Genomic DNA, 10862 nt, shown 5'->3' on the forward strand with positions numbered 1-10862 from the left:
AGACAGAAAACCTCCTGAAGCTCTGATATTCTGTCTTTTAGGTCATTTTGTATCCTGACCTGTTAAATCCAGAGCAGGCATTATCATGTATTTTGGACCAGATTAGATAATTGAAGAATCAACGTGATAACGTCATACTCCCAGATGTGGGGCAAGAACCTAATTTCTTTATTCATCACACTGTATTTTCTTATGAAATATCAAAAAACAAAATTCACAAATGTTGCACGTGATCATTTCTATTGATGACTATAGTTTCATAGCCACGCCGGTGCCACCTAGTGCCTCCGCTCAATTTAATTTCTCTCCAGCGACGAGGTCAGGAATCAGAATACACTCGACAGATGTGATGCACTGGCCAGTCAGCAAAGAGCTGTGAAGCCATGACGTCAAATCTCAAGCGCCTGTCTGGGTCCTTTTGTGGTACAGACAAACAAAGTGGTCGAGATGGACGTGGACGAAACCATATATTCTGTTGGCAACGATTCTCGAGATTGAGGATTTAAAGCCGGAACAAAGAGAATGTTTGGTGAATTTTATCAAGGGGAGAGATGTTATTCCCCTTCTTCCTACGGGATTTGGGAAAAGCTTAATATACCAGTTAGCCCTGTTAGCAACGCATTACATATGTCATGACCAAATAGCAGTGATTGGTTAAATAAATAAAAGTACCCGCCTACTGTCAAGTGAACAAATCCTAACGCTGCATCAGGCTAATTGTTTCAACTGTATTTCAACAAAAATCTCCATTTGAACATATAAAAGTAAACTGCACCCTGATGTCATCTCATCTGAAACCTGAAAAGATGTGCTTGGACATTCAAAAACAGAATCATAAAAACTTTCTCATCTCACTGTTCCAAATAGCCTCAGCAGCACTTGGTTGAAGGGCAGGTCAACTGCAGAGAGTAGGATAATCTTAAAGTGGAAAAATAAACACTAAAGCATCTGTTTTTTTCAACAAAAGTGCATATATAGAGTTTTAGCTCTATATAGCTTGTGCTGCCTCCTGTGATCACAGGTCAAGTACTATGTGACATCACACAGTACAGGCCATGTATTTCTCATTACAAACAGCTGGTTCCAGGAGCAGAGTCTGATGTGTGGATACTTGTAAAACCAAGTTAGCAACTCTATTTAAAATATGTTTGTGTGTTAAGTCTTATTTTAAAGGTCATTTTTAGGGTCTCCCTTCTCCTCAGTATTTAAACCATATCTTTAATTCCACATAGACAAACTTTCTGGAGATGCATGGGGACTCTTCTTCAGACCTACATACAGAATCTTGGGCAGAAGAACAACACCAGACACAGGAAGAACATAATAACTCCACACATAAGACATAGGGCCTTTGCAGTGAGGTTGAGTGCACATGACTCCACCCCAGAAGTCTCCTGTCTCTTGCTACTCCCTCCCCGCTGTGACCCACATGAGAATGGATGGAGTGTTCTCTAAACTGGAGCACCAAGCTTTGTTTGGAGCAGTACATTAATCCAAGAACTTCCTCCACAATATCCAAGCGCTCTGTGGATTCCCATTCCTCATGCTATCTACCCGACACTACGTCTGACAAATGGTCCAAAACTGCTCCAGCCACTCAAGTTCATCTGCAATTTAGATTTTAACATCAATGAATGCACCACTGCTTGTTATGAGAAGCATAATTAAAATAGACTGTACAATCTAGGGAATATGTCAGGGGTTAGTAACAATTTCATTTGCTGTAGGCCTACCTGATTTTTACTGTCCTAAAAAACATGAAAAACAGAACTGGACCACTGTTACTGTTTGTAATAGTTCAAAGTTATTCCTCACTTATCTTATGTTTTTTGAGCCTAATTATTATGAGTTTATAAGTGTTTTTTTTGCAAATCTTAGTGTCCAGTTTTGCTGTGATGGATATGCTAACAACAACTAGTATGCTAATGTGCACTTCCTGATTATCTCACAGTTAGATGCAGACATAATGCAGTAGATTTATTTTGATCTCTAGAGCTGTTTATATAATATATCTGTTCTGGGGCAAGACAAATTTTGCTTAAATAAAAAATCTGCAACAGGGTCTTTAATTCACAATTCAGATTTTGTCTTGCTTTGCTTGAAATGTTCCACAGTATTGCATTTCACAAAGATACGTTCAAGTGTAGCTTGGCTTAGTGACATTACCTAGTTGAGGAAGTAAAAGTTTAACAATACAATTTGGAACATTCCAGGCAAAACAATACTATACCTATGAAGACAATCAGATGGTGAATCCTCCGTACAAATATAAGGGCCATCCTTAGGCTACCTTAAGGGAAAAAAAAGTCTGGACACGCCCTTGATATTAAATCTGGCACGATTTCCTAAAATATAACTGCTGATTTTTTCTGTTCTGGATAGATCAATTAGTGTAGAGAGTAGGGTTGGGTATTATTAAGAAGTTGCCGATACATACCTTGATACATAGGCCACGATATGATACATATCTCGATACAGTGCACTTTTAATTCGATACGATATATTTCAAATCGATTTGATACAGTTCAATAAAAAGTAAAGGCTAAATCATGGCTGTGATACTTCTTATGCAAAGTGAATATGAAACACACACATTTTACTCATCAAAACAGTGAAAATGTCAAATGTGCTGCATAAATGAGTTTCCTTCCACTAAACAAGCAACAAAACTGTAGCAATGTAACCAAATAATTTAGTAATACACCAAAAAATTCTCTTGGCCATATATAATACAGCAGCCCCCAATATCAGTACTGTATCATCACATTAAACAATATGATATACCAATATTTCAATATTTTTGCACACCCCTAATGGAAGGTACTCTGCTTTGCTTGACAATAAACTACTGATGGCTAATAATTTATTATCTATATTACAGCTAAAACATCCAAATATCCACAGTGTTGATATTAAGTTTCACATGATGTCCAATTCTGACTTTAATGTTTGGTGAGGGTGTTTGAGAACCAGCACTTAGTCTGATTGGTCCTGTTTGAGACCTGGGCCAAGTCTTCACATTTAGCGTCCCTCCCGCGGCAGACCTCATCAGCCTGTTTCCGGTGAGAGAGGTGCTTACTGGGATTTATGGCCCCCTCCATGCTCCCATTCCCCCCGGGAGCCAGCACGTGTCACTTTTATCACATGCTCAAGTTGGAGTGAGAAGGTGAAATGTTAAGTGATGTTTCGGTAATATGCAGCCAGCGCACAGAGAAGCCTTGAGTGGATGTACTTATGTATGGAGAGCTGTGGACTCAGGCATCAGCGGTCCAAGGTACCAGAGGGTCTCAACAGCATGGGAGAAAAACACACAAATTTAGCATAAATTACACTGGTAAAGTCAAATATTACACATTTCAGAACCAAATCAAAACTGAAGTCAGAACCTATTTTAAATGCATTACTAATATTTTCTAGTGAAGGATCTGCCATCTGCTTGTCTCTGAGATGGTATTGATTTGTCTGATTTGTTCCGCATTATGGCATTAACCTTATTTATCTCCATGGAGACAAGCAAGTGATGCCTCTGTCAGGTCAAATTTGTAAAGAGGGGACTCCATTAAAAAAACAAAAACAATACATGTTTTTCAAGGGAATTCATTCTTTAACAACAGAAACACTTAGCCTAATTCATCAGCCGGTTTCACTTCGTGGAAACAATCTGACCTCGCAGCATTTGGGTTTGTTCGCTCGATGGTAGGCGGGTACTTTTTAAAAATTTATCCAATCGCTGTCATTTGGTTGTGACGTATGTAATGTAATGCGCTGCTAACGGGACTAACTGGTATATTAAGCTTTTCCCAAATCCCATAGGAAGAAGGACAATAACGTGTTTCCCCTTGATTAAATTCATCAAACATTCTCTTTGTTCTGGCTTTAAATCCTCGAGAATTGTTGCCAAAACAGTATGGCTCTTTGCTGATTGACTGGTGCCTGAACCCGCACTTCCGGGGTTCTTAAAAACCATCTAGTGTATTCCAATTCCTGACCTAATCGCTGGAGAGAAATGAAATTGAGCGGAGGTACTAGGTGGCACCAGCTTAGCTAAGAAACAGGTAACGCACATAAGCATGGCAGACCCTCTACCAGAGAAATCAGTGGCATAAAGCAGCTTCAATATTACCTTTTATCACAGTATATCTATGTAGCAGTATATCATGCATCAAAGTGTTTTATGGTGACAGGCCTTCATACAACTCAAAAACATATATTATTATTGTTTGCTGTATCACATTTGAACCCTTTCGTGTCTGCACCAAGTCAACCACATAGAAATGAATATGACACATGTGCTGACCTTTTGAATGCTGATGCTGAGTAAACCTACGGAAACCTTGTCTCTATCCATCAATGTTATGAGAGGCCTAACAGTGTCCAATGTGCCCTTAAATGAACATGACCGATATGTTTCTTTTAATGCTATTGATTTACGGGGGCCTTTCTGGACGTTACCGTGGAAATGATGCTGGTCAGCAGGTTGGAATGGTCCAGAGGTCAGAGGTCGTGCGTGTTTTGCCAGGTTAGCAGTCCATAACCAGCTCCTAAGTGTTCAGTCACATCACAGAGCAGACATAATGACCCAGAGAGCGATGTCCCTCTGCTCCAATAACAGCTGATAGACACGCAAGAAAGATGACATGGTTCTGGATATTTCATTCTGAATGGTAACTTATATCCAAGCTCTCTTGGTAAGATTTGGTTTCCTTAATAAAAAACAGACCTTGACTTGTCATCTCTTGCGCCCTGAGACAGAAGACCTCAGCTCAATCATCAACAAGAACTCAACTTGTTCATTTTTGACTGGAAAATATTGGGACTTTTCAGATTCTTGAATGTGATGATCTCTGATGGGGGACAAGTATAGAGTAAGAAAGCTTTCAGAAATATTCATGTGCACAGGGTAGAAATCTGTGCATATCTGGGAAATCCTTGCATATTTGGAAAGTCTGTGCATATTTGGCTGTAGTTGAGCATAAAATAAATATTTGTAAACTCTCGAATGAGTCCAGTCATACATAAAATGTGTTGTGTGTATTTTATCCATCAGAATACTAATTGAAAAGTTACAACATCAAGAATTACAATCACAAAATGAAAATTTAAGATTACCCTTCCTTCAGTATGAATATGAATTCACAGACGTGACTTCACTGTCAAAAATATATCATCACTTCATGGGCATTATTTATTGAGCAGAAGAAACATCGATTGAGATGCCAGACTTCTGTGCCTCATATGGACTGATTCAGTTCTGGTTTAGTCCTGTTTTAGTCTTTGTTTAATCCTCCTGGTTCAGTCCTGGTTTAGTCCTCCTGGTTCAGTCTCGGATAAGTCCTCTTGGTTTAGTCCTGGTTCAGTCCTGGTTCAGTCCATGTGCGGCGTAAAAGTCCGGCATCTCGATCAATGTTTCTCCTGCTCAGTAAATAATGCCTGTGAAGTGATGTATTTTTGACAGTAAAGTTGCGTCTATGAATTTGTATTCGTACTGAAGAAAGTGTAATCTTAAATTTTCCTTTTGTGACTGTAATTCATGTCGTAACTTTTCAATTAGTATTCTAATGGATAAAATACACACAATACATTTTATATGCATTTTATGGACTTACAAATATAATTTTATGCTTAATTACAGACAAATATGCACGGATTTCCCAAATATGCACTGATTTCTATCCTGTGCACACAAATATTTCTGAAAGCTATTACTCCATAGACAAGGGCCTGTTTACACTGTACTTTCCTGTGAAATATCTAAAAACTCACAAATGTTAAAACATTTTTTGTCAGTAACTAGACTCTAGAACTCACCATATTGCAACAGAAATCTGATTTTAGCTGATTTTAGCTGCCCACATCTGGATTAATTATTGTTGGCTTAAAGAGTGTTGTGTTGTCATCTGAAACCCAGCAATACTGTAATGGATACCTCTGCCACCACTCCACAGTGTTAGTATTATTTCATTTCATTTACATTAAGTTAATTACAGCACACATAGTTTAATTTGATTCCTTTATTTAGACTTGTATTGTAATTTGAGTGCAGACATTTTAGTTAATATAAGTCTGAATTATCATTTACACTTGTTCTTTTTTGTTTGTTTGTTTGAGGCTACTTTATTATCACTTATTATTTTCTGTATTTGCCTTCTTCTTACTTTGATTAAGTTAGTAGATTTAGTTAATTATTCAGTATAATTCTCCCCTCGTGTGTTCAGTTTTAGTTGGTCCTCATGTATTTAAACACCTCTGTTTTTTGTCTGGTTGGGTCAGTTTTGTTCTGTTCAGTTTGATTTAAGTTACCCTAGTTAGGCCCAACTTTTTGTTAATGATTTATCTAATTTGAGCCTTTGTTAAATTAGAATTGTCTTTGTATTTGGTCCACTACAAATACCAACTCCAAGACCCTTTCAAGAGCGGATGGCCTAGTAGTTAAATCTATCCTCAACTACAGTTTGCAACAAAGTAACCCAGTTTAGTGTTTTGGTGATACTGGTGACAATGAATATCTCATTATTGTTTTCATCTCAATATATCCCAATGACATCCCATATAATTGTGTCTGAAGTATCACATAAAACGTGGATGGATTGTAAAATTAGCTAAAGTGCTGAAATAACCTTATTTGAAACATTATTCTGCTTTTTTATTGAGCCAATATGCCAATTTACAATATCAAACAAAATTGGCTAAAGATCTGGATAAGAATTTCTACTTCTGCTAATAGATTGCTCCAGTGGCATTGAAGGTTGGGTCAAATGCAAAAACAAATTTCCTTATTTGTGTTCCAAATCTGTTCATATACTCTGTCATGCACCTCCCTGAGTCCAGCCTCACTATTCTGAGCTCAGAGGATTAATGACCAATAGATGGAGAGAAAGCCATTTCCAGCTCTTTCTCTCCAGGTGAAGTTCACAGAAGGTCATGAGCAACACAGAGACAGCTCACCAAACGATTGCTCACGTCCCATTAGAGCTGACACAGGGGTCAGTCACATTTGTTTATTCTCCACTGTCCACTGCACAATATCATTATTCTGTCAACATCATCTTAAGATACAGTCACTTTGTCGACAGTATAGAAGTATCAAAGTTTAGATTGCTTCTTCAAGTGCATCTGACTTTGAGCAAGAGGCATTAAAAAGGCTATTGCCACAGATTGCTTGCTAATAGCAGACAGAGGAGGGGCACAGAAAGCGCCTGTGACCGACTGTATCCTTAAAATGTGCCTGTCTGCTCGTGCATGTTATTAAAGGAGTTGAGGAGAATCCCCAGGACATGGAAGACGGCATCTGAGTGGAACCATGTCCTCAATGCGCTAACTTATTAGTGTATGTTTGACATTCATAAATCAAAATGACGCTCTCCTCAAATCCTGTTGTTCCAGGATATGCACAAGATCCTAATTTTAACATCACTTGACCATAGAACACATTGTATTTTTTTTTGTTTTTAAAGGTGCCCTATGTAACTTCTTTATTGCTTTGCCTAGATTGTTCTAGCCAGGCTGGTGCCACTGAGTGCCTCCACTCAATTTCAATTCTCTCCAGTGACTAGGTCAAGAATCAGAATACACTAGGCGGTTCGCAAAAACCCCGGAAGTGCAAGTCTGGGCACCAGCCAATCAGCGAAGAGCCGTACATTCTGTGTTGGCAACGATTCCTGAGATCCAGGATTTAAAGCCGGAAAAAAGAGAATGTTCGTTGAATTTTGTCAAGGAAAAAAACGTTATTGCCCTTCTTCGTACGGCATTTGGGAATGAAAAAAGCCAACCCACCTACCGTTGAGTAAACGAATTCTAATGCTGTGAGGTCAGACAGTTTCTACAAAGTGAAACCAGCTGATGAATCAGGCTAAGATTGTTCCACATTTAACTCATCTGTCACTAACCATGTCAAAAGAAAAAGCACAAACTGTCTTTCTGAACCTGAGCTCCTTCAAATAATACATAATTGTGGTTTGTACAGTACCGTTTGCGAATTACGCTTATATTCCAGTATCAAGCTTCTTCCTACAGCTACATGGCCACTTGAGTTTATTCTACAACAGAGGGGTAAACAAAGAATCATATATCTCCATAGATCTTTCCAATTTATTATATGGAAGAAATATGAAATAAACATTTATCAAACCACTATTGTAAACATGAGTGACAGACTGACGTTTCATAGTGAAAATATGTGAAATACATTTTGTGATTGAGTCTGGCGAAGGCGTGTGGACTTGAAAAACAAGCAGGGGTGTTTATAATGCTTACACAGACAGTTGAATCCGAATGACAGAAGCAGGAGAGGTTGGCAAAGCTAATAAACGCACATTAATATTTAAGGGCGCTGCTCAGTCCTGCCCTCGGCCTTCCTCTCCAGTCTGACACATACAGACTGTTCGCCATCACTATACGCGAGACAGCAACAAAACCTGAAGAGTTATAGCCAACACTTTTAAATAAAGCACTTAATCTGATTCTAGTTGTTCTCAGTCTTACCTATTTAACATATTCTGTTGCTATTTTAATCTTCCGTTCATTCTCTTTAGAGGGTGTGCACAGCCTTTGTAAGCCCTAAGCTTCTACCGGTCTATAGTTTGCAAAATTCCTCTGTTAAGTCTCTACTTTTCTCATTCAAAGGTTACAATTAAGGTGCATTTGTCTCTTGGTTCTAGGCTTGGTTAAGATTAGTTTAGCTGGAGTATATGGAGTAACTTGTATATGCTTTGGTGACACTGTGTTAGTCTCTCATCTGGATAAATGGACTCAAGTAAATGCTTAAAATGCTTACTTTGTTACCAATTTTATTAAAACACTTTTCTGGCGACCAATGAACAACTTTCTTATCCTTGTAACAATCCAGAATAAGATGTTATATGCTGAGATATGCCTAATAAGACAATTACCCGCCACTCAAAGTGAAGAGCTGGCAGGAAGGGGAATAGCTAATCGCTTTAATTTCCCCCAGGTTATTTTATGGAGGACATAACTGCCCTGTTCCGCTCCTGAAGAGGTCCTTGTGCAAAAATGGTCAAATTGCAGCACTTATTTGAAATGAGCCCACGTTGTGTTCAGGAGAGGAACTGACTCTTGACGCCGATGGCCCATTAGCCCCTTGTCACATCCACTCTCTGAGTCCAAGTGATCCCCAGCAGGAGCAGGACAATCAAAGGACCAGACACCTAGGATCTGTGTGCGCTCAGGGCTTCTGGACATGCACAGTGGCTTGACAGCTCAATGTGTTCATGATCATGTTGGTGAAGATAAAATAAAAGGCATGAATATACAGCTGAGTTGTTTTGTTTTGTGAAAGCTTCAGTGTGTGTCATGTGATGTTTTTAATATCATGGTTACAAGCAACATAACGCTAACTGATAAATAAAAGCGTTGGTTCAAAAAACGTTTTATTACTTAAAAAAAAAAAAGTTGTGTTGTATAGAGTTTGGTCTCACACTGTTTGAGCTAGTCCTGGCTCCTCTGGTGTTACTCTTGGTCTTCACTCAGTGCTCCATTGTCATCTGGACCTAAATATTTATTGATCTGACACTTGTATGGATGCAAATTTTTTTCAGCCCATACAAAAAAAAAAAAAAAATCCAGGAGCATTATCGTATGGATGTAGCCTTAATTCTGTTTTACTCCAGGTAGACTTGTGTTTTTAGATCTGGTTTAGTCCGTTAATTGTATTTTAGTCCTAATTGTGGTCCTGGTTCTGGTGCTAGGTCTTGGTTTGGCCCTGGCTCAGTCACTGTTTTCATATAGACTTGATGTGTGTCGGGCCAGTCCAAATTGAGCCAAAGATGTAAATTTTGTCTTCTTATGTACTTTAACTTCTTGGGTTCTTTTAAAGACAATACAGTAAAGTGCATTTACCTTGTTGACATGTTTCGGCTGCTGCTGCAAGCCATCTTCAGATCTGTCCTCGGTGTTCAGCATTCCACGTTCAAAAAAAGGAACACCAAAAGAAATGTGAAAAGGAAACATCAGGGAGACTCATCAGAACACAAAGAGACAAAGCAGAACAGGAAAAGCTATCCTCCATATCAGACCACTGTAAAAGAAATAACCACATTATGGATTGGGATGGGGCTCGGGTCACTGGATCGGAAAACAACAAGTTCAAACGCTGGATCAGGGAAGCCATTGAAATCAGGAAATGAGGCGCAGACAGCATTAACCGTGATGATGGAGCGTTCCTGCTTTCACACACCTGGGACACCCTCCTCCAGAGAACACCGGGTGACGGGAGGCATGGTCAGTCTGAGCAACCTGCCAGGTCAATCAGGATGACCACATCTACAGGAAGTAATCCACAGCTGATATACGAGACATCACTATCAACACTGGGGCAATTCTGAAGATGGCTTGCAGCTTGCAGCCGAAACATGTCAACAAAAAAAATACACTTTACTGTATTGTCTTTAAAATGAACCCAAAGTCCAAATTGATTCCTGTTAATGTCTTTGTTCTGATTTAACTTACAGTTCACTTGTGAAACCACTGTAAAATAATTGGGATAATTAACTAGAGTGGTCGTTTTCTAACCATAAGTTTGTTGATTATAGCCCCCAGTGCCAAAAAGCGCTCACTGTTGTTGTGTCCATGAGCATGACATTTCAGCCACCTTGCTTGTGTGAATACAGTGCAGCTATAATTGGTGGTGATTTCAAAAGCTCTTGGCACAGATTGGCAGCCACAAACTTGAGTGAATGGTTTTGAGGAGACAAATTAGTCTATATTCCTCAAAGTGTAATCTATAATATGGGAACTTTTATGTATTAGCAAAAACAGAATAGCTCCTCATCTTTCCCTTTACTCCTGTTTCAACCTTGACAAAGTCCATCCAGTTTTACTCTCAGTGGAATGACAAGTTAGTAGGT

Source organism: Boleophthalmus pectinirostris, unplaced genomic scaffold, assembly GCF_026225935.1.
Source record: "Boleophthalmus pectinirostris isolate CB_2022bp ecotype Guang Dong unplaced genomic scaffold, ASM2622593v1 HiC_scaffold_13, whole genome shotgun sequence".
Classification (NCBI taxonomy): domain Eukaryota; kingdom Metazoa; phylum Chordata; class Actinopteri; order Gobiiformes; family Gobiidae; genus Boleophthalmus; species Boleophthalmus pectinirostris.